Raw genomic sequence first — 26222 nt, 5'->3', positions numbered from 1 at the left:
TCTTGTGATCTGTAGAAATTTTGGTAACACTTTATAACAAAGTTCATTAGTTAATATTAGTTAACTACGTTACTTAACATGTATTAAGAAACGACATGAACAAACAATGAACAACTTTTTTTATTAACTAACATTAACAAAAATTAAAAAATAGTGTAATAAATGTATTGTTCGTTCTTTATTCATGTTAGTTAATACATTAACAAATGTTAACAAATGACACCTTATTGTAAAGTGTTACTGAAATTTTCTCCAACAAATAACAAAATAAAGGCAATTACAACTTCATATCTTGAAATGAGATGAGAGTTTATAAATGAGAGTTTATAACTGTAAAACATTTTGCTGAGGGAAAAGTATTGTGGGTTTATATGTCTGCCACAGAATAATCTAAATAATATATAATAAACATAATGAAATGTGTGCGTGTGTGTAATATATACAGTACAGACCAAAAGTTTTGGTCTGTACTGTATATTTTTCTGTTTATTAAAGTTTTTACTCTACATTTGTGCAGTTTTCAGTGGGTTAGTGATATTTTTTAAATATATATAAATTAATAAATATTTTTTAAATGGGTTTTTATACAAAAACTGCTTTTTTATGTAAAATTCACTTTATAAAAGACCCACATTTCTAACTTTAATTCATGGGGATAACATGGGTAATTTCACATGGTTTAGTGTAAGATTTTTGCCCATCTTTTGGAAAATCCAGCTTTAAAAGTAAAAAAAAATAACTTTTACCAGTAGGTGGCTGCAGAGCTCCACTATTTGACCACCTGAAAGATATTTTTTCACAAGTTTTTTTTTTCAGTTGAATTCATATCTGTAGTACAGACCAACAGTTTGGACACACCTGAATGAGAAGGTGTGTCCAAACTTTTGGGCTGTACCGTAAGTGTCAAGCACTTACACTGCAAAAAAATGCTTTTCTAGCTTAGATTTTTTGTCTTGTTTCCAGCCAAAATATCTAAAAATTCTTACATCAAGAAGGATTTTCTAGATGAGTAAAAATTATTGTCTTGTTTTCAGAAAAAAAAAATCAAAATTAAGTACATTTTTGCTTGAAACAAGCAAAATTATCTGCCAATGGGGTAAGAAAAATAATCTTGTTTTCTGTTTGAAATAAGATTTTTTTTTCTTACCCCATTGGCAGATTTTTTGGCTTGTTCTAAGCAAAAACTCACTTAATTTTGACTTGTTTTTTCTGAAAACAAGAAAATAATTTTTACTTTTCTAGAAAATCCTTCCTGATTCAAGAATTTTTAGATATTTTGGCTGGAATCAAGACAAAAAATCTAAGCTAGAAAAGCATTTTTTGCAGTGTATTTCAAAAGAACAAGAACAATCCTGTTGTCCATGATATGACCTTGTTAAGCATCTAGACAGTCTTTCTGAACTAACTAGGAGTTTCCCTGGTTGTTTTCTATCTGGGTTTTCCTGTGTGTGGGTCTAATACTGTATGAGTGTGTTTGTCTCTCTAAGGGCCAGTTCCCCTGAGCAGAGGTCCTGCTGGGATAAGGGTCTTCTGTAGTGCCCTGTGAGCAGCTGGGACAGCAGAATCTCTCCCACCATCTGCTGCCCCGCACCTCTCACGTATGTCTACAAATGCTGCACTCACATTCTCCGATTTTTTTTTTTTCATATCAGCTCAGAATGTAAAACACAATTCAGTGCACTCTTAACCCTGTAAAGCCTACTGTGTCATATTTGCCTCTAAATGATCAGCATGATCAAAACTTTGCTCATAAACCTGTCGACACAATCCACTACATGCAATTACACGAAAAGGCCTTTTAAAGGAGTAGTTCACTTTCAGAACAAAAATTAATTTAAAAATTAAAAATTAAACATTTAACAAAAAGATAATGTACTCACCCCCTTGTCATTCAAGATGTTCATGTCTTTCTTTCTTCAGTCGTAAAGAAAATATGTTTTTTGAGGAAAACAGTTCAGGATTTCTCTCTATATAATGGACTTCTATGGTGCCCCTGAGTTTGAACTTCCAAAATGCAGTTTAAATGCAGCTTCAAAGGGCTCTAAACGATCCCAGCCGAGGAAGAAGGGTCTTATCTAGCAAAACGATCAGTTATTTTCTAAAAACATTTACAATTTATAGACTTTTTTTAATATACTTTTTATATACTACACAGAGTACACACAGAGCTAGACAAACATAATTTCCTTACGACTGAAGAAAGAAAGACATGAACATCTTGAATGACAAGGGGGTGAGTACAAATAATCTTTTTGTTAAATTTTTAACTTTTAATTTTTTAATTTTTGTTCTGAAAGTGAACTACTCCTTTAAAAGGCCTTTTTGTGTAATTGTATGAACATCCACCTTTAATTTTATCTCTAAAGTTTTAATAAACCGTTATGAGAGATGTCAGGCTTTACAAGGTTAAAGTCAGAATTTCCTTTTCATAGCTATAGTGATTATAGTAGTGGCTACTTTTTTTGCTTTTCTACAGTCTTGCCACTAGTTAATGCAGTAATTTAACTTCAATAACAGCAAATATAAATAGAAAAGTTTCCATTGGGATACAGTATGTACAGTTGCTCTAGGGGATGAACTTGACTTTCAGTTTTTATATCCTGCTGACCTTTCTGGTTTCAACAGCTTTGAAATGTAATTTCCATTTTTCTTGGTTCTTTGAGTTTGAACTTAATAGGGATTTGCAAAAATCAATTTAGACTGCACACACAAATAGCCATTTCTAGCTGACTGAATATTTTACAACAGAGTGTAACTGGGAAAAAAATAATTCACTAGAAATTCCCACGTCTTTTAAATATTTGATTATTTTTCATGATTTTTTTCCAGGTCTGGAAATCACAATGTTAAAATTCCCAGGCATTTCCATGCATTCCTTGTTCAATAATTCAGGCCTGATTTCCAGAACGTTTTCTTCCTCTCTACAATTGACTGCAGTCAGATCTGACTCTATTCTGGTATTCTGGTACGTACTGTAATGTTCACTTTTAAGCACATTTTCCCTAATTAATATTTGGTAAAATGGATTGTGGTGTTGACTTTAAAAATAAAAGTTCTTAGGTTACTAAAAGATACATTATTCTTAAAAAAGGGGGCTTAGGGTCCTTGAGTTGCTATATGGTCCCTTGCATAATAAACAAATGAGGTTTAATTGTAGGTTCTTTGTTAGTTTTAGAATCTGGGTTCTTTGATGGTTTTCAAAACAACTACAGAATCAAAAGTTCCTGGTAGAATTTAAAAGGTTCCAATTTTCAAATCAAATTGGAATCAGAGTTCTAATTGGAACTGTCGCTGTCGTTCTGACAGTCTTTCTCTCAGTCTCTCTGCGAGTCTTGGATTATATGAGCGGTTTTACGATGAGCAAATCAAACAAACAAAACAAACATAAATCCACAGCGAGACCCGGCAGACGCCAGGAACGCTCTCATTCTCTGATTTTCTTTGTCTGGTTTCTCTGTCTCTCCATTTTTCTCTTTAGTTCATTAGATGATAGAGAGCCGTTTCTCACTCGCACACATTTCCTGCAACTTATTACGAGCGATTAATTCCCTCTGAGAGCAGAGAGAGAGATGGAGGTGTATAAAGAGCAGCTTGAGAAATCTAATGAAGGAAACTGACCCTTTTGTTGTGACAGAAAACAGATCCATCTAATTAAAAGCATCATTCTACAGTACATTTGTTTATGTCTTGTGATGTTCATGCAGCATGTTTTTAGCTTCACAAGGAGCTACTGTAAATCTATTAGATTCAATTGACAAGCTCCACCCCATTGGTCAATGTTGACGCTTTAAATGTTGCATACGATTCATTTGGTAATGTTTATACAGATAAAGATAATGAATAAATTATATAAATATGACCCTGGACCACAAAACCTTCTTAAGTCTTAAGTAGCACGGGTTTATTTGTAGCAATAGCCGAAAATACATTGTATAGTTCGCAATTATCAATTTTTCTCTTATGCCAAAAATCATCGGGATATTAAGTAAAGATCATGTTTCATGAACATATTATGTACATTTCCTACTGTAAATATATCAAAACTTAATTTCTGATTAGTAATATGCATTGCTAAGAACTTAATTTGGACAACTTTAAAGGCGATTTTCGCAATATTTAGATTTTTTTGCACCCTCAGATTTTCAAATATTGTCCTAACAAACCATGCATCAATGGAAAGCTTATTTATTCATCTTTCAGATGGTCTATAATTCTCCGTTTCGAAAAACTGACACTTATAACTGTTTTTTGTGGTCCAGGGTCACAAATATCTGACATTAATATATGAATTTTATTTTATTTCAGTTTTATTTTAATGACAAGAAAACATTTTTTTATAGTTTCACTTGGCAATAACAACACTAGTTCAGTAACAGATTGATCTTTCATTTGTGTCAATCATCATAATCACACTGTTTTGATTCAACTGTTACTTTTTGTTTCATTCCACTTTCAAAAAAAAAAAAAAATCAATACTACATTCTTAGTGTTACCACTGCTTTTCACACTCTAAGCTCTCTCTCTCTCTCTCTGTCTGGTTTGCTCTTCAGTCACACTTCAGTGAGAGTGGTATTCCCTCCGCGATTCCTTCCCAAACTCGGGTTCGTTCCCCTCGTCCAGCCACACTCATTCCCATATTTTCATCTGTCTATCCACATGTTTTTTCCCATTCAGGCCAGTTACTAGCGTAACTATATTTTTCAGTATTCTACATGACGTGTGTTATGTTAGTTAGTGTGACGTTGACACATCTCAGTGCTCAAGAGGCGATGGAGTTTGCTGTTATGAAGCTTTTGTTCTTTGGGCTGTTATTCAGGTAACTGCTGTGAACATGTTGACTGTAACTAATTGTGGATTCAGCTCGAATTGTTGCTCTGCAGTGTCAGTAGTCGAAGTGAAAGAGAAACTGAATGCCAGTTTATGCAAATGCTTATGCAGTGCTTTTGTTGTGTTTCAGAAAGCAACAACGCACAAAATTGAGCATGTGTAGCATTTGCATTCAGATACTTGCATGGCGTTTCAGGAATAACAAAATACTGCATATATACACACAAACACTACTGTTCTTATTTTTAGTGTTAATAAAAGAAGTCTCTTCTGCTCACCAAGGCTGCATTTATCTAATCAAAAATACAGTGAAAATAGTAAATATTATTACAATTTTAAAATAACTTTTTTTTTTTCCTATGGAAGCCCATTTCCGCCACTGAATAACAAATAAAAAAGCAATTTTTTTATCTCACAATTCTTTTTTTTCTCACAATTACTGAGATATAAACAAGTACTGAGAAAAAAAGTCAGAATTGCGGGATATAAACTAACAAATGCAAGTTTGTATCTCGCAATTCTGACTTTTCTCTCGCAATTGCGAGTTTATATCACACAATTCTGACTTTTTTTTCTCGGAATTGCATCATCATTATATCTGTGAGATATAAACACAGTTGTATAAAAAGTCAGAATTGATAGATATAAAGTCACATTGTGGAACATAAACTAACAATTGCGACTTTGTATCTTGCAATTCTGACTTTTCTCTCGCAATTGCGGGTTTATATCTCACAATTCCAACTTAACACAGAATTGCGAGTTTATATCACACAATTCTGACTTTTTTTCTCAGAATTGCATCATTATTATAACTATGAAATATTTTGCAGATGAAAAGAACGATTGGATAGGGATACGATTGGATCCCATAAAGGGATTTCCTTATTCCTAAAGGTTAATAACTAAAAAAAACTGTTAATAATTAGTTAAACAGAACTTTATTACAAATAATTTAACACCATATACAACAGCCTACTTGCTGCACAGTCTGCAACTTTTGTTAGGGCACCTTATTTTGCGACATATTATTGATATTTAACAAATCTATTTCTTTCTCTCCCTGACCTTGTCTTTCTGCTTGAGCAGCACTAGTTGAAGCCTGAAAATATTGTAAACAATAACATAACTAATTACACTGGTCGGACTAAGCTCTGTTTCAGACTGATACCTCCGGTTCAGGATGGTCCTCATCCTCAACACGTGCCTTTTTCAGTCGCGGAAAATACTTTTCAATACTCATCTGGATTGAAGCAGCAAACATTCAGTATAAGAGTAAAGAAACAACATAATTTATAATACGTTTATTTGATTCACTATGCAATTCATCTGATCACTCTTTATAACATTATGGATTATATGCAAATTGCTATTATAAAAACTTAATCAGCAACTTTTCCAATTTCCAATATTTTTGTAATTCTCAAAACTTTTGGCCACGACTGTAGTATATGCAACACGATGGCAATGGCGATATCGGGTTATCAGAGAGTGAATCCGTGAGTGAATGCATTCAAATTCTGAATTTAATTTAAATATTATCCTATAATTGTTTAATTTCATTATATTATAGCTAAATAAAAAATGATCAAAGCACGGCCTCTCTCATGTTCTGTGATTGATTGCTTTAGACTCGACGCACTGTTAAATACAGACTGAATGGAGGCTCAAAACTTCCAACGGCTGCACGCATACTACATTTCGGCTACATGCATGAAGCAAATACCGCAGCGCTAATGTACTTTACACAATTCAAGTAATAATAACGAACTTGAGTGTACCTATGTATATCAGAGTCGTACATTAGGCGCGCATAAGTCTGCTAATGACTCACAAACTATGCGCGCTCTCTGGACTCTGATCCCTATTATATTTTTGTGAGAAATTTAAATACATTGGCCTGGTTGTCCAAATTAATGTCCTGTGAGTGTTTTGTAATGAATGCTCGCCGATAGAGGAGGATCTGGTGAGGTTCGGTGATTATGAGCATCAGACGCGCACTGACGGAGTTCACTGATCTTAGCCGATCCACCTTCAGATTGATGTGTTTAACAGATTTAGAATTTATTTGCTGTATTTTTTAAATCATATGTTTATATTTTAATGGATACAAACAGTAGATACTCAGTCAGTCAAGTTCAAAGGGAGGTTTAGTGAGTCTTTTGGCATCTCCTTTATTGTCCTGTTTGGTCGGGAGGTTCACTTATTTAAGAAAAGTACTAGCTTTACATTTGTATATATATGTAATATAACATTTTAAAAAGTTAGAATTGAGCGGGTTGTCTTAAGGTTATAAAGTTTAATTTAAAGTTTGAATTTTGTATTTTTTAAACATGCAGTGGAAGAATAATAAGGGAAAACAAATGTTTTGGTTGATTAAAAAAAGGTCTAAAAATCAATACTTTTTACAGCGGAAGTACAGTATAAGAGGACAGGCATAGGGGGCCTTGCAAAACTGACCAGAGAAGGAGGGGGCCCCGGAGTAAAAAAGGTTGGGAACCCCTGGTCTAGAAAGTGCGCAATCTCACAAAGTTAATAAAAAGTAATAAAATAACCTTTACACTGTACAATTAATCTCTAATTTACATCATGTCTACACTCTCTTTGTTTTAATGAGAGAGTTTGTGGACATGTAGAAGTCAGCAGAACTGAAACCTGCACTTTGAGTGTTGAGTGGATTGTAACATAGCCTCCTCTGATTGGCCACTGCGATCATCAGTCAACAGATTTGTCTGTGATTGGCTATTGAACAATGTAAAAACACGTTTCTCCACATACAGTATGACCAGTGGATGAAAAGTCCCGAACCGCAAATTGAAAGGGTTTTTGTGATGGTGTTTTTGTCGCGGATCTAAGAGTTAAAAGGCAGCGTTCCAGTCTATCCGTACAGCATGTCCACATGTTAAAAACAGGCCACACTGAGGTATACAGTAGTCAACATTCGAAGTGGATCAAAAAAGTTCATCAAAAGTTGTCCAAAGATAAGAACGGGTTTTCTTTTTGGTTTTAGGACAAATTTGATGAAAGGTTTTGATCCACTTCGAATGTTGACTACTGTAGGTTGGTCTTATATATTTTTATATCCGACGGGAAGAACAAGACCGGTACCGTTCTTCAAAGCGCATAAAAGGATTCGATGTGTTTTAGTTGTGTCATCTTAATTAGGTAACGTTAGTTATTTAATTTATACACATTCAGTGTAGGCCTATTTATATTATTCTTTTTTTATTTTATTCTGATTTTCTCTGTTCTCCGAAGCGCTGCTGATGCGTGATAATTTGAGTATATGTAAATACAGTTTTTGTTGTTGCTCTGTATGCTGCTGTTTGAACGTTAAAATAAAACATTTGCTTGTGTTTTTTATGTGTCATCACAGATACTCGTGCATTCTATTTTTATTTTAAACTAATTTATTATTCTAATTTTATCAGTTAACGGTTAATGTTCGGATAACGAGCAGCGGTTGTCGGTCAGGAAAATTAACCGAAATGAGCATCCCTAATTTTAACTACTACCTGACTAGTCCTGAGGGTTTCTGCTTGACTAAATTATGTGTATGTGAGTGTGTGAGACTTACTACAAACTCACCCGCACCAAAGACCCAGTCTTTACTCATAATGTAGTACGATAAAAGCATAAGGTCACAGGGTCACTGATCATGTTCAGACCCCAGAGGAGTTCAGACAGAGCTTTTAGAGATGACCTTCAACCCAACGCAACCGAATGTGTGCATGTGTGTGAAAGGTTAACAGTGGTCTGCTTTTTATATATATATATATATATACACACAAGGGGTTGGACAATGAAACTGAAACACTGGCCAATATAATGTTGGAGGTTTCATGGCTATATTTTTGCAGCCTGGTGGCCAATCTTCACTGATTGCACATTCCACCAGTAAGAACAGGTTTGAACGTTGACTATGTGCACCCAATGGTTCAGACATTGTACTCTGAAGGTGGTGCCATGTATCAGGATGATAATGCACCAGTACACACAGCAAGACAGGTGACAGAGTGGTTTGATGAACATGAAAGTGAAGTTGGACATCTCCCATGGCCTGCATAGTCACCAGATCTGAATATTATTGTGCCACTTTGGGGTGTTTTGGAGGAGCGAGTCAGATAACATTTTCCTACACCAGTATCATGTAGTGACCTGACCCCTGATCTGCAAGAGGAGAATGGCTCAAAATGCCTTTGGCTACTGTGCAGGACTTGTATTTGTCATTCCAAAGACGAAATGCTCTATTGGCCACAAAAGGAGGCCCAACACCATACTAACTGTGGTCTAAAACCAGGTGTTTCAGTTTCATTGTCCAACCCCTGTACCTTCTCATTCAGGTGTGTCCAAACTTTTGGTCTGTACTGCAGATATGAATTCAACTGAAAAAACTTGTGAAAAAATATCTTTCAGGTGGTCAAATAGTGGAGCTCTGCAGCCACCTACTGGTAAAAGTGATTTTTTTTTTACTTTTAAAGCGGGATTTTCCAAACAATGGGCAAAAATCTTACACTAAACCATGTGAAATTACCCATGTTATCCCCATGAATTAAAGTTAGAAATGTGGGTCTTTTATAAAGTGAATTTTACATAAAAAAGCAGTTTTTGTATAAAAACCCATTTAAAAAAATATTTATTAATTGATATATATTTAAAAAATATCACTAACCCACTGAAAACTGCACAAATGTAGAGTAAAAACTTTAATAAACAGAAAAATATACAGTACAGACCAAAAGTTTGGACACACCTTCTCATTTATTTGAATGAGAAGGTGTGTCCAAACTTTTGGTCTGTACTATATATATATATATATATATTTGACCTGTAACAGGTACTGCTGTAATGGCTGCATGTGTGTTTTTTGTGAATACTATAGCAGCTAGTATTTTTGTGCATGTGTTCTGCATGTCGCAGCGTGTGGTTTCAGTGGGGCGCCTCACTGCACAGCAGAAAGTGAATAATTTACATAGACTGCAGCAGAAAACGTGAACTCATGTGTGAGTTTGCGTACACCAGAGATCCAAGCTAGATTGAGCACGGAAACTAGGGTTTTAAGTGCGTGTAGGGGAAAATAGATTACAAACAGAGAAAGCACGGCCTTGTATGTATACACACTCGCAGAATGTCTCTTCAAAGCTTCTTCAGCACGCAAAGACAGAGAGGGAGATGGATGGATAGAGGGAGTTGAAGGGAAGAAATGCAGCAGGTTTAGTAAAGTGAGGCTTTCGTGAGTATTTTTGGCCGTCCGCTGCCTCAGAAGTGTTCACTTACAAATGGAAATATGATCATTTACTCTCGTCACAATTTTCTTTCTTCCATAAAACAATGTTGGATTGAATGTCTGAATGTCTATTTTCTATAACAGGAAAGTTTTTTTTTTTTTTTCAAACATAATTTTTTGATATGGAAATATCAAATATAATTTTTTGATATGGATAATTTATCCATACAACTTGTATGCAGTCTTTCTAAAGTCATATGACAGATTGAAGCAATTTTTCACTAAACATCTCATTAAAAGTCACATTTTGCAGAATTGATCACACAATTTGTAAACTTCTAGGCTTAAGTTTTTACATTTCTGTCAAATTAATGTTGACACTTAATGTATGTCATAATATATGGCACATTTTTAATATAGAGTAATTTTATGTTGTTTTTTGTCCTTTATTGAGATCACTGTCCACTTTCATTGAATGTAAAAGAGCAGCTTGGACATTCTGTCTACATCTTCAGCATTTCAAGGAAGAATGAAGTAATACCAATTCAGAACGACATGACAGTGAGCAAATGATAATAGTGTTTTCATTTATGGAGTGAACATGCCATCTAAGAAACCATAATGTCAAAAACAAGTTCAAGTGAGCTTTAGAGAGAATGAATCAAATATTTAATTACTACAATATGCTTTTCTTGGTAAAAAAAAAAAAGAAAATAAGAAAAAAGATTAAACAGACAGACAGACAGACAGACAGACAGATAGATAGATAGATAGATAGATAGATAGATAGATATGATGAGGATAAAGGTCTTAGCACGGTTTTAATAGTTTTCTCCTTTTCTCCCACACAAAAACACGGTTTATTGCTGTTTTTATAGTACATAAACACATGCAATAAAAGATTATTAAATTCTGGACTGTTCCTCACTATGTCTCTTTCCCAGTCGTTGCATTAAAAAATGACTTGTACATTAAAGAAGGAGGAAATGAACACACACACTTAAACATTACTGCATAAGAACAAAAATACTGAGCGAGAGGAGGCCTAGTAATTTAATCTTCTGTACCTACATCTAACATCCATTTTCTCTACATTATCCGCTTTCTGTTTGCTAATATTTACTTTTTGTCATCTACATGAGACTGTTCTTTCACTCTTGTGGGAAATATATGATAATGTATATAATATACTGTGCTTCTGTACTGACTTGGCTTGTGTGAAAGTCCTGAAAAAGACCTCATGGATGGATGGGTAACAGTGGATGAAAAGACACATAAAATGATAGATAAATGGATGGATAAAACACTTTTTTATTTACTTTTATTATTATTTTTAGTTTTAGCTATTTTTATTAATAATTTGAATTTTTTTTTTTTGAAGTTTTAATTTTTGTTTTTCATTATTTATTTTAGTTACAATTTTTTTGTAATTTTGTTTTGTTACATAGAACGATAGATGAATGGATAAAAGGATGCATTAAATGATGGATGGATGGATGGATGGATGGATGAAACGCTGGATAAAAAGGTGCATAGAATGACAGATGATAGATAGATGGATGGATGAAACAATAGATAAAAGGATGCATAGAACCGATGGATGGATGAAATTATGGATAACAAGGCACATAGAATGATGGATGGATAGATAGATGGATGAAACAATGGATAAAAGGATGCATAGAACGATGGATGGATGGATGAAATGATGGATAAAGGACAGTTTGATAAAGGAATGCATAGAATGATAGATGGATGAAATGATGGACAAAAAGATGCATAAAACAATGTATGATGGATGGATGAAACAATGGATAAAAGGATGCATAGAATGATTGATTGATTGATTGATGAAACGATGGATAAAAGGATGCATAAAATTATGGATGAGACAATGGATTCAAAGGGTGCATAGAATTATGGATGGATGGATGAAAAGATGGATAAAAGGATACATAGAAAGATGGATGGATGAATGGATAGTTGGATGATGGATTGATGAAATGATGGATAAAAGGATGCATAGAAAAATGGATGGATGAAACGATAGATACATGGTATGATGGGTAGATGAAACAATGAGTAAAAGGATGCAAAGAATGATTGATGGATGGATGGATAGATGAAACGATGGATAAATGGATGCATTATAAAATGTATGGATGAAACGGTGGATAGATGGATGAAACCATGGATTAAGGGATGCATGGATGGATGGATGAATGGATAGATGAAACAATGGATAAAAGGATGCACAGAAAGATGGATGATGAAACGATGGATAAAAGGATGCATAGAAAATGGATGGATGAAAAGATGGATAAAATGATGCATAGAATGATTAATGGGTGGATGGATGGATGGATGGATGGATAGATGAAACGATGGATAAATATATGCATAAAATGAATGGATGAAATGGTGGATGGATGGATAAAAGGATGCAAAAAAAGATGGATGGATGAAATGATGGATAAAAGAATGCATAGATTGATGGATAGATGGATGGATAGATAAAAGTTTAAAATATCATTAGAAATTTGTATTTAGTGTATATATGTTTTTATATTTTATTTATTTATCCAGAATGTATTACCTATGGTGATTGTTTTTTTTATATATATACATTGCAGTTCAGTTCATTCCAGCTTCCCATGTGCTGTTGCTAATTCAGTTCAAATGAACACTCATGAATTGAACGTGAGCCAATTGTTGTATTGTGAATTTGTATAGAGTGAGTGTTTATAGTAACAGTGTGTGTAGTGCAGCACTTCAGAAATATGCTGCTGAAGAGTGTGAAAGCTCTGAGTATGCCAATGTTTTAGAATCTGTGAAAGCAGACTCTTTCCAAGGACATCCTCACACCTTCCCTCACTCTTTCTCTCTTTCTCTCTCTCACTCTCTGTAAGTGGCTCTCTTGAGAAATAAACAGAGTAAATATGGGGATTGCTAAAGAGAAAGAGGCATACGGAGATGTAGAGATGGAAAATGAGAGACGTGGGACTCGATGCTCGTTTGTTTGTTTTACTTTGTTAGTTCGTTTAAAATTTGAAGGAGTTCTCCTCAGGAAAGTAACTGCATTAAAAGAGACACGGGGAGGAGAAGCAATGGATGAGGAAAAGATTTGAGAAAAGTGCTGACAGTGAGTTGGGAGGCGGCGGAGGCAGAATACACTGATTATCAAATCAGCCGCCGATGTGGGAGCATAAATCACTCCGTCTGCACTGACACCTCTCTCCTGCATCGTCTTGCCTTTTTTCCTCCTTTGAAGACGTCAGGAAGGGCTGCTCTCTCTGAATTATTACTGATTTAAACATACTACAAGCTCTCTGAAGTGAACAGACATTAACTAGTGTAGTCCAGTGATGGGCTGGGGGTGTAAAAATAGTGCATATCAGTGATGCGCGGGTTGATCCGAAATGAGCTACGAGTCATCCAAAAATATTTTTAATGATATTCGGGTCGCGGTCGGTCGGGTCATTTGAAATAAAGATGCCAATTAAACCTTTGTAATTTATATAGTACTAGACACAATTTTCTATGAAATACATAGACCTGCACTTTATTGGCTGAATAATATTTACCTTTTGAATGTTAAGCGTTATTAACTGTTGAATAAATGCTGATGCGGGACAAAATGCCCGATTTCCCAACACGTTGAACTGAGCAATGCCATTTTACCATTTTAATAGGCTACTTTTAAACGCATATAGCTCAGTAATGTCAGTTTTATGTATTTTCTGAGAGGGGGTGGGATTTGTGTTGCAGCATCTTAATTGTTAAGAAAATGGTATTCCTAATAAATGTCTCGAATATTTTTGATTATGTCCAATGGTTCTCTTTCTTTTGGGAATTATTAGACACATTTCACTATGTCTTTTCAAATGCCTAGGTCTGTTTAATTTCCTTAAATATAAAATTTTGCACTATTTTAAACGTTTATTCAAGCAATAATATATAAATTATCTCATGTATATGCTTGTTTAAAACCAGGGATTAAAAACGAATTCCAAGTAAAAACTGTATTTTTTCTTTACATTTCCCGAGAGCGAAACAAACAAAAATTAAACATTACTAATAAATTCAAGGCACTTCCTTATTAATTTGATACAACTATATACAATTAATATATATAAAATAATATTATTTTGTCATATTCGTGATTCCTGAATTTATATATGAAAACTTCGTTTTGAAGTGCATTCGTTATGTTTGTATAAGAAAAGTCGTTAGCCTATTAAGTTGATTTAATATTCTTGATAATTTTTAGAAGAAGTTAAAAGTAAAAAAAAAAAAAAAAAGGAATTAGCTTGTAGTCTATATATTTAAGGCTATAGGCTAATCTTTTTCTTAACTTTTCGGGTTCGGGTTGTTTATACATTGACCCGCGCATCACTGGTGCATATGCCTCATATTTTCATTTATTACAGTTTTTAATGATAGTTTAAATTAGTTTATATTTTTATGTGTTTTATTAGTGTTTTTTTTTACTTGTTTTCACTTAGGTTTAGCTATTTTCATTAATAGTTTTAGCCATTTTTGTTAATACCTCAAATTAGTTTTTATTTTTATAATTTCCATTTTTTTTAATTTAATTTTAAAGTTTTTTTTTTTTTTTTCATTTCTTGTCCATATCATTTTAAAAATTTTCAGTTTAGTTTGATCTATTTTCATTCTATTTTCTATATTTTCCATTTTTGATTATATTTTAGTTAAATTTTTAGTAATTTAGTTGTTATTTGTCATGCTTTTTTGTCCATATCATTTTCTATTTTTTCTTTTCAATGTAGTTTAATCTGTTTTTATTAATAATTGTAGTTTTAGCTGTTTTGTTGATATTTGGAATTAGTTTTTATTTTGATATTTAAAAATTTAGTTTGTAATTTTTATTATTTGTCCATATAATTTTTTCAATTTAGTTCTATTTTTATTGTTTAGTGTTACCTATTTGTTAAAAGTTGTAGTTTTAGCTGTTTTGTTGCTAGTTTGAATTAGTTTTTACTTCCATATTTTTCATTTTTCATCAAGTTTTTGTCATTTTTAGTATTTATTTTTTGTCCATATCATTTTAAAACTTTTTTCAATTTAGTTCTATCTATTCTTATTGTTTAGTTTGAGCTATTTTTAATAGTTGTCATTTTAGCTGTTTTTGTTAATAGTTTGAATTAGTTTTTATTTCTGCTTTCCTTTTTTTTATTTTATTTTAATATCATTTTAAAACTTTTCAGTTTAGTTTTATCTAGTTTCATTCTATTTTCTATATTTTCCATTTTTGATTATATTTTAGTTTAGTAGTGTAGTAATTTAGTTATTTGCTCCATAGTTACATGCTTTTTTGTCCATATCATTTTCTATTTTTTCTTTTCAATTTAGTTTAATCTATTATATTATATATAATATATCTATTATAATCTAATAATTGTAGTTTTAGCTGTTTTGTTGATAGTTTGAATTTCAAATTTTAAATTTTATTTTTAGTGATTTTGTTACTTTGTCATTTTTATTATTTAAGTTTTTTGTTTATATCATTAAAAAGATGTAGATGTAGCTGTTTTTGTTAATAGTTTGAATTAGTTTTTATTTCTGTTTTCCTTTTTTATTTTATTTTAATACTTTTTTTGTCATTGAAATTGTATTTCATTATTAAATAAACTTCAATTTTGTGTTGATTATTAAACGAATATGATTAATGTATTATGAAATAAACTTTATTTTTGGTTTTCATAATTTCAACAAAGTTTTAGTGTTTTAGTTAAAAAATATTTTGTCCATTTTTAGTTTTAGCTATTTTTATTAATACAGTAGTTGCAGTTTTATCTGTTTTGTTAATAGTTTGAATTAGTTTTTTTTTTTTCATTTGTCATTTTTAGATTTATTATTATTCATTTATATATTTTTATTAATTTGATTTCAGTTTCAGCAATTTTATCCATGTCATTAAAATAGAAAAAAGAAAATAAGAAACTTTTTCCTTAATTTTTTTTTTCTAATTTCAAGTAACTTTGTTTTTAGTTTTAGTAAACTATAATATCCCCGGTATGCATGATATATGCACATGCAAAATTGGACCTGCTTTATATTCAGTTTACTTCTATAAATCTGAAATGTGCTTATGTCATTTTTGCATTGCAAATGCAGCACAATTAAATAAACACAATCCACAAAAACATCTTCCAGATTGCTAAATCTTGAGATGGTTAGGAGGTATGCAATAAAATCACGAGACCCAGGGGAGTCACAGCTCAAGGGAGCTTACTTTGCTGTTTCATGAAATGAAGTAGTAGCGCTGCTTATATAGAAATTTTTACTGACTTGACGTGAACTGAATGATGCTGTAAACATAACTGACATCCTCCAGCAGTAGTAGAGAGGTAACTTTTTGGCTTTAATTTAATTATGATGTTATTAAAACAGAATTTTTTCATATCCTGTGATTTCAGGCTGAAGTGTGACCCGTCCATGTCTTACTGTGTCTGCTGGTAGTTTGCTGCAGTCTTTGCAAAGTTCTGAGTTCCTTCACAACTCTATCAATCCCTGTCTTGTGGAATGTGCTGCGGTCTCGCTCTTTTAGCCGCCGCGCTTCCTGTGAGAATTCTTTAATGCGGTCTCTCCAGGGGTCGACCGCACACAGTTAACACAATCTCCACACGCTCGCTCTTCTTACGCCCTTCGGGGGAGGACGACACCCAGCTATAGTTATAACTCACAGAGACAGACATCCTGGCTTTTCACAAAGTCACACCGTGTTACGCCTGTAGCAGCTGCAGTGTGTGTGTGTGTGTGTGTGTGTGAGATCTCTCATGTACTGACACTAGTCAGCCCTCCAGTGCTTTGAGAGTGCAGATTATTCATTGACGACCTGTAGCTGTCACAGCTGCTCTTACACATATATATATATATACGTTGTAGGCGCGACTGCAGCGAGTGCTGAGTCTCGAAAATATTTAGGTGCTTTTGAGTCAAAAATTACATTTATTAATGTAAAAAGAACTAATGCAACTGAATAATTCAGCTTGATCTTGAACTTTTTATTCCCGTTGAAAACTTTTATTTTTGGTGCAGTGATGCACCGAAATTTGGCAACTGAAAATCTTTGGCTATAAAAATGAATTTCTTTTCATTTCTCTTTTTTAATTATTTTTATTTCATTTTATAGTTGTAGTTTTACTTGTTTTTGTTAATAGTTTTTATTTCTATATTTTCGTGGGGGTTTTCGTTTTGTTTTGTTTTTGTTGCATTTTTAGTAATTTGTTGCATTTCTGCCATTTTTTAAAAGTTTTTTTATTATTATTTTTTTCTCTCTATATATTTTTTTTATTTGATTTTAATTTGATTTTAGGTGCTTTTAAGTCAAAGATGACATTTATTGACATAAAAACATTTTTTTTTTCTATATTGTATTTTATTATATATTATACTATATTTTACTATATTATATTGTATTTTTTTATTAATTTGATTTCAGTTTTATTTTTTTAGCTGTTTTATGTATGTTAAACAAAAAGGAAATAAGAAAATGTTTCCTTTCCAACTAGTTGCAATAAAACATATTTTTTAAATATAATATTTTTTAACAAATATGATTCATTTAGTATATGGTTTTCTGTTACTTTAATTTCAGTGAAAAATAATGTGTGACAGTGGATCACAAAACCAGTCATTTATTTTTTATTATTGTTTCATTTCATAGTTGTAGTTTTACTTGTTTTTTTATTAATAGTTTTTATTTCTGTATTTTCCACTTTTTGATTTAGTTATATTTTTAGTAATTTGTTGCATTTCTTCCATTTTTATTTTTTATTTTTTTCTATATATTTTTTAAATTTATTTGATTATGATTTTATTTTTTAGCTATTTTATGTATTTTAAACAAAAAGAAAATAAGAAAATGTTTCTGCCGCAGTAAAATATATATATTTTTAAATATAAATATAAAATAATATTTAGTTACATTTTTCGTAATTTGTTGCATTTTTGCTTGAAATTTGATAAATTCATCAATAAATAAACTTTATTTTCGTGTTGACATATATGATAAATTTATTATAAAAATAAACTATTTGTGGTTCTGTTTAACTTTAATTTCAATAAAGGTTTAGTTAATGTATTTCATCCATCTATTTGTATTGTTTAGTTTTATATATTTTATTCATAATTGCACTTTTACTTGTCTTTGTTAATAGTTTGAATTAGTTTTTATGCATATATTTTCCATTTCTGATTTTATTTTAGTTACATTTTAGCAATTTTTTGCATTTTTGCTTGAAATTGGATTAATTAATTAATAAATAAACTTAATTTTTTGTCTTGATTATTTATTTAAAAATATTTCATGCATCTATTTTTATTGTCTAGTTTTAGCTATTTTTATTAATAGTTGTAGTTTTATTAGTTTTTAGTTTTTATTTGTATATTTTAATTTTTGAATTTATATATATATATATATATATATATATATATATATATATATATATATATATATATATACACATTTTTTGATCATTAAAAAAAAAGATCACTTCAGAAACTCTTGAAGGTCATTCCAGCTGCATCTAAATCCTCTGGTCTCCTCCTCATTACAGATATTACACGTTTTCTGACATTTTCTCAGTACAAACGCCAAAAGCTTCTCAGTTTTGTGCTGATCAGTGTGGAAAATTGACTGTGTACCACTAAATTATAATGTTATGATTACACAATGCTCTGAAATACTGGATTCTGATTGGTCAGTCACAGCATTCTGCTGTCAAATGTTTATGTTTAATGACACTAAAGTGTATAATTGAACTGATTTCCTACACAGCTGTGGTAGTTTCACGTCTCATATCATTTCACATGCTTTTCGGTCTTGCATGAAAAAATAATTACTGCTCAGATCAATATTTCATATGCATTTATCAGTTTATTTGGTGAGCAGGCGTTACAAGATACCTGATCTTGTTAAATTTGTGATAATAACCAGCTGTACATTTATCCTTTGCTTATAAACGTGCAGATATAGTGAGGTACAAAGACAGAAATAGGCTATTTTTGAAGACATGAACAGTCTTATTTTAGTATCATTGATATACATTAAAATTTTTTGTTAATATTTTGAATTCGATTTTATTTTTTATTTAATTTCAGTTAAAGATTTTGATTTTTTTTTTTACATTTTTTTTACATATATATATGTATGTATATATATTTGTAATTTGCATTACTTTTTTAATATGTCTATTATATTGTATGCATTTTTATAATACAATATATAATTTTATTATTATTTAATGTTATTTCTAATTTCTATTTATTTTATAATTAAAAAATATATATTTTATTATCATTGATATCCTATAATAGTTTTTGTTAATATTTGGAATTAGATTTTATTTTTATATATTGTGTTCACTTTAATTTTAGTTAAAGATTTAGAATTTTTTGCACATTTTTTTGTATTTTTTATTATTTTTTATATGTCTTGGTTTGTATGCATTTCTGTGCAATAAGAGAAAAAAAAGAAGAAAGACTATTATTGTTATTATATTTGTAATGCAATAACTTGGGTAAGATGGTTATAATAATAATACCTATTATTTATATTAATATTATAATAATATATAATGCTGTATATAATATTATAATAATATATAATGAATAATTGCATTTACTAATTGCAATTTGGTAACAGGGTTAATAATAATTAGCCTTGGAAATGGGTGGAAAAGGTGGAATAATAATAATAATAATAATAAATTATTACAAAGAAATTATATAGGATATTTTTTAACACATTCGCTTTTTGTGTTACACAGAAGAAAGAAAGTCCTCCGGAACTGGGAAGACATGAGGGTGAGTAAATGACAGAATTGTCATTTTTGATGTAAATTATGCATTATTATTTACGAGACCAACATGGAAAACCAGAAAAACCTTGAGGAAAAAACTGTTTCGGATCCTATAACATGCACTTACTCACACAAAACACACAGTATGGTCTGCTTCAGAAAACACACACACACACACACAAACACACACACTTGTTGTGATCGATCGAGAGCCGTCAGCCGTATCTTACCCAGTCTCAGCCTAAGAATAACTTATTGATCATCAGATTGTGTTACCAAGGGTGTGTGTGTGTGTGTGTGTGTGTGTGTGTGTGTGTGTGTGTGTGTGTGTGCATCAGTGTGTTTAAGCAGCTTTATTTATGACTAAATACTACAGGAAACATCTTACCAATGACACACACACACACACACGTCAGGATTATACTTCATACTTTGTGTAAAATGTGTGTCTTTAAATGCAACTAAACGTATCACGTATGTCAGATTCATCACAGCGGTTTGCAACCTCAGCAGCCGTCCATAAAGAAACGGGTCCTGTACATCACAGCCAAAGATGAGCGAGTGAGCGTGTGTGAATGTCATGCTTGATAGTATGAGTGAAAGTTAAGTGCAGTGAAGTGTATCTTAATACAGATGTCTAAATCCTCTCTCAGAGCGAAAATGACAATCCATAAATCTTACAATAAACACGCACTCTCAGTATTCATGTACTCATCATATATAATATAGATCCAAGATCTTACACCACAGACAGGCCCACAGACGCTTTTATATTCACTTAATTCATATGCATATTTTGGCTAATATGAATACGCAATACAATTAGATTGTAGTTCGTACATTTCATGAACAGGTTGCAAATTTTGGCCTTAATTAGTTTGAAGTGTAGCTATATATATATATATATATATATATATATATATATATATATATATATATATATATATATAGTTTTCTTTAAAAAGAAACAGACAGGATTTATTTATTTACTAATTGCAACTTGGTAACAGGGTTAATAATAATGCTAATAATAATTATGGATAATTGTGGAAAATTTCCAGAAACTTTCCAAAAATTAACAAAAAAATCCTGGAAAATTTCTGTAATGTTTTCGAAGTTCTGCCTCTATTGCTGTCACAAACGGGACGACCAAGAGTGAGGATCCAAATGCAAGGCTTTATTAAGCAGATCGTAGTCAGACAGACAGGGTCGAAAACACCAGCAAACATGAACAGCGAAGACAATCCAATAGCGTAATCCAATAAACAAGCGTGGGTCAAAATCCAAGTGGGCAGTCCAAATGAAACAATGAAATGAAAACAAGAAACTAGAAAACTAAGACTAAGACTGGGAAAACAAAAACAGAACTATGGCTAGGGAACAACAAGGAGACTAGGAAACCTGAGAGCAAAGGAAAACGCTTGGTAGAGTCCGCTGGAGCAAAACAATACTTCGCGATGTGTGTGTGTGATGAGCTGGCTTTTATGTCTGATAAACAGGAAGTAACCATAGAGGCAGCAGAGGGAGCAGCAACAGTCAGTGGGGGTAAGGGCTCCCTCTGCTGGCCTGGCGTGACATAGCCCCCCCCCAAGGAGCGGCTTCCAGACGCTCCAAAAAACAACAGGAGGAAACAGTCCAGGGGAGCGGTGGGGGGGCCAGGAGACTGAGGCAGAACAGGTTGGGCAAAGGCCCTCCAGAGCAGGGCAGGAGATTCAGGAGCCCTCCAGGGCAGGGCTGGAGGCAGAGCAGTCCTTTGAGGTGGAGCAAGAGTCTTAGGAGCCCTCCAGGGCGGAGCAGGAGGCTTAGCGACCCTCCGGGGCAGAGCAGGAAGCGTAGAAGCCCTCCAGGGCGGAGCCGAAGGCGGAGCAAGGGGTTTAGGAACCCTCCAGGGCGGAGCAGGAGGCGGAGCGGCCCTCCAGGGCAGAGCAGGAGGCGCAGGAGCCCTCCAGGGCGGAGCAGGAGGCGCAGGAACCCTCCAGGGCGGAGCAGAAGGCGCAGGAGCCCTCCAGGGCGGAGCAGGAGGCGCAGGAGCCCTCCAGGGCGAATCAGGAGGCGCAGGAGCCCTCCAGGGCGGAACAGGAGGCGCAGGAGCCCTCCAGGGCAGAACAGGAGGCGCAGGAGCCCTCCAGGGCGGAGCAGGAGGCGCAGGAGCCCTCCAGGGCGAATCAGGAGGCGCAGGAGCCCTCCAGGGCGGAACAGGAGGCGCAGGAGCCCTCCAGGGCAGAACAGGAGGCGCAGGGGCCCTCCAGGGCGGAACAGGAGGCGTAGAAGCCCTCCAGGGCGGAACAGGAGGCCGCATTATGGACTGGGACCTGGGGAGAACAGAGATAGAGGAGGCAGACAGAGCAAGGAGAGAAGTAGAGAGTTCATGGGAGAACGTGGCCTCCATAGCCGTGACCAGGCAGACGAGAACTTCAGGAACGACTTTCGTGGCAGTTCCTGGGCAGACAGAGACTTCTGGAACGGCCCCAGACGCCAAGACAGAGATGACAGGGAACCTAGGCGGTGCAGGCAGAGCAGGGAGTCTTGGCGGGGCAGACAGAGCAAGGGACCTTGGCGGAGCAGACAGAGCAAGGAACTTTGGCGGAGCAGGCAGGGCAGGGAATTTTGGCGGAGCAGACAGAGCAAGGGACCTTGGCGGAGCAGACAGAGCAAGGAGTCTTGGCGGAACAGGCAGAGCAAGGAACCTTGGCGGAGCAGGTAGAGCAAGGAGTCCTGGCGGAGCAGATATAGCAGGGAACCCTGGCGGTGCTGGCAGAGCAGGGAGCACTGGCGGTGCTGGCAGAGCAGGGAGCACAGGCGATGCGGGCAGAGCGTGAAGCCTTGGCTGAGCGGGCAGAGCGTGAAGCCTTGGCGGAGCGGGCAGAGCGTGAAGCCTTGGCGGAGCGGGCAGAGCGTGAAGCCTTGGCGGAGCGGGCAGAGCGTGAAGCCTTGGCGGAGCGGGCAGAGCGTGAAGCCTTGGCGGAGCGGGCAGAGCGTGAAGCCTTGGCGGAGCGGGCAGAGCGTGAAGCCTTGGCGGAGCGGGCAGAGCGTGAAGCCTTGGCGGAGCGGGCAGGGCGTGAAGCCTTGGCGGAGCGGGCAGAGCGTGAAGTTCCGCTATGTACGCCACCTCCGAAAGAGGTATAGGCGCAGCGGACATGCCTGTAGATGAGGTCTCCAGAACAAACTTGTGGGCAGACTCATGGGCCGAAGAGGCAACTGGGGCGCAGTGTGCAGCCCACACACTCAAAATGGCGATAGCCATAACAGGTAACACAGTTGGCAGAGGAATGCCCTCCGGGTCATTGGGCGTGGGGCTTGGGAGCGTTGGCTCTGTGTGACTTGGGAGCGTTGGTTCTGCATGGCTTGGCAGCGTTGGCTCTGCATGGCTTGGGAGCGTTGGCTCTGCATGGCTTGGGAGCGTTGGCTCTGCATGGCTTGGGAGCGTTGGCTCTGCATGGCTTGGGAGCGTTGGCTCTGCATGGCTTGGGAGCGTTGGCTCTGCATGGCTTGGGAGTGAAGGCTCTGGATGCTCAGGGGAGATGTGACTTGGCAGTGAAGAAGTAGCTATGACCTGACTCGTCATGACAAGAGCAGCAGTGACTTGATTTGGCGTGAGAGGGACAGCTGTGGCTTGGCTTGGCTCGGAGGGAACAGCTGCTTGACTTGGCCTGACAGGAACAGCAGCTGTATCTTGACTTGTCCTGGCAGGGACAGTGACTGTGACGTGACTTGACTCGGCAGGGACAGCAGCTGTAACTTGACTTGACTTGGTAGGAACGGCAGCTGGTGCAGGTTCGAGAGAAGCAGATATGACGTTCACAGGCGATGGCTTGGTTGACGTGGCGTGAGCAGACGCTGGCTTGGTTGACGTGGCGCTAGCAGACGCTGGCTTGGCTGATGTGGCGCTAGCAGACGCTGGCTTGGCTGATGTGGGGTGAGCAGACGTTGGCTCGGCTGACAGTAAGGGACCAGCCGAACGAGCTGACAGCAGTGGTGGGTCCTCCAAGCTAGACATTAGTCTCTGATACGTCCTGGAAGGGTGAGAGTCTGACGCTGTAGCCACCCTGTTAATAACAGCCTCAGGTATGGCGGCCATTTTGTGTGCCAGCACGGGCGTGGCGGTCATCTTGGGTGCAGGCTCTGGCGTGGCGGCCCTCTTTGCAGCAGGCTCTGGCGTGGCGGCCATCTTTGCAGCAGGCTCTGGCGTGGCGGCCATCTTTGCAGCAGGCTCAGGCGTGGCGGCCATCTTAGCAGCAGGCTCTGGCGTGGCGACCATCTTAGCAGCAGGCTCTGGCGTGGCGGCCATCTTTGCAGCAGGCTCTGGCGTGGTGGCCATTCTGACCGGGAACTCAGGAACGGAAGCCATCTTATGAACGTGCTTTGGAACGGCGGCCATCTTGTGAGCAGGGTCTGGAAGAGCGGCCATTTTGCGAACAGGATCAGGAAGGGCGGCCATCTTGGGTGCAGTCTCAGGAAAGGCGGCCATCTTATGAGCTGACTCGGGAAGGACAGCCATCTTGGAAGCAGGCTTTGGGACGGCGGCCATCTTGTGAACTGGCTTGGGGGTGGCAGCCATCTTGTGAACAGGCTTGGGGATGGCGGCCATCTTGTGATCGGGCCTTGGGGTGGCAGCCATCTTGTGAGAGAAGTCAGACGTGGTAGATTTCTTGTGAGCTGGGTCCAATCGGGTGACCATCTTGAATGCGGACTCAGGAAGGATGGTCATTCCGAAAGCTGATTCGGGAAAGGCGGCCATTTTGTGAACAGGTTTAGGGAAGGTAGCCATCTTGTGAAGGGGCTCCTGAAAGGCATACATCTTATGAACAGGCTTTGAACTAGCAGACATCTTGTGCTTTGGCTCTGGGCTAGTAGACATCTTGTGCTGTGGCTCGAAGCTAGCAGACGTCCTGTGCTGTGGCTCGAAGCTAGCAGACATCTTGTGCTGTGGCTCGAAGCTAGCAGACATCTTGTGCTGTGGCTTGAAGCTAGCAGACATCTTGTGCTGGGGCTCAACTAGAATACCCACAGTACATGGAGAGCCGCATAACGACAGTGCATAGTTCATATAATCCTTCAGTGAGCATAAGGATTTCCCCCCAGGCAACATTGATCTTGTTGGTTCATTCAGCCCCATACGGAATAAGTCCTTAAAGTATACCTCATCAAAAAATGATACTTTATGCAACAACTCACTGAAACGTTGAACATATTCCTTGATGGGGAGATCTCCTTGTCTGAGGAGCAGAAGTTGGTCGACTGGGTCCATGTTGTGATGCTGGTGGTGAGTAAAGCCGCTGGATCCGGGTGTGGCGAAGTATTCTGTCACAAACGGGACGACCAAGAGTGAGGATCCAAATGCAAGGCTTTATTAAGCAGATCGTAGTCAGACAGACAGGGTCGAAAACACCAGCAAACATGAACAGCGAAGACAATCCAATAGCGTAATCCAATAAACAAGCGTGGGTCAAAATCCAAGTGGGCAGTCCAAATGAAACAATGAAATGAAAACAAGAAACTAGAAAACTAAGACTAAGACTGGGAAAACAAAAACAGAACTATGGCTAGGGAACAACAAGGAGACTAGGAAACCTGAGAGCAAAGGAAAACGCTTGGTAGAGTCCGCTGGAGCAAAACAATACTTCGCGATGTGTGTGTGTGATGAGCTGGCTTTTATGTCTGATAAACAGGAAGTAACCATAGAGGCAGCAGAGGGAGCAGCAACAGTCAGTGGGGGTAAGGGCTCCCTCTGCTGGCCTGGCGTGACAATTGCAACCCTATTAATAATATATAATATATATAACTATAATTATTTACAGTAATATCATTTATATTAATATTTTTTTTAATTTATTATTTGGAATTAGATTTTATTTTTAGATGTTGTGTTCACTTTAATTTTAGTTAAAGATTTAGATTTATTTTTTTTTTTTTACATTTTATTAGTTTTTTTTTATACATCTATTCATTTTTATGCATTTCTATGTAATAATAATACAAAGAACTATTATTATTATTGCAATTAGTAATGCAATAACCTGGGTTAAAATGATAATAATAATAATAATAACTATTATTATTAAATATTAATTATATTAATATTATAATAATACATAATACTTTATATAATATTATAGTAATATATAATGAATCATTTTTATTATTTGTTAATTGCAACTTGGTAACAGGGCTAATAATAATTAGGCTTGCCAAAGGGGTGGAAAATGTATTAGTTTTATATTAGTTTTTGATAATATTTGGAATTAGATTTTATTTTTATATATTTATATATTAATTTTAGTTAAAGATTTAGATTTTAGATTTAGATTTTTTTGCACATTTTTTGACATTTTATTAGTTTT

At 35.8% G+C, this 26222-nt stretch overlaps 1 protein-coding gene and 1 long non-coding RNA gene across 2 annotated transcripts in view; one reads left to right on the top strand and one right to left on the bottom strand.

Moving 5' to 3' along the window:
* The window catches only part of ntng2b (netrin g2b), an 83811-nt gene that overhangs the window by 31313 nt on the left and 26276 nt on the right, over nucleotides 1-26222 (bottom strand). The window lies entirely within an intron of this gene.
* On the top strand, nucleotides 1488-19884 carry LOC141292567 (uncharacterized). The gene is made up of 3 exons (XR_012340538.1): nucleotides 1488-1598; nucleotides 2830-2965; nucleotides 19849-19884. It is a non-coding gene; the product is annotated as an uncharacterized lncRNA (long non-coding RNA).

Source organism: Garra rufa, chromosome 19 (assembly GCF_049309525.1).
Source record: "Garra rufa chromosome 19, GarRuf1.0, whole genome shotgun sequence".
In the NCBI taxonomy this organism is placed as follows: Eukaryota; Metazoa; Chordata; class Actinopteri; order Cypriniformes; family Cyprinidae; genus Garra; species Garra rufa.
Note: the sequence above shows the minus strand (reverse complement) of the source record. Positions and strands in the feature narration are given on the sequence as shown.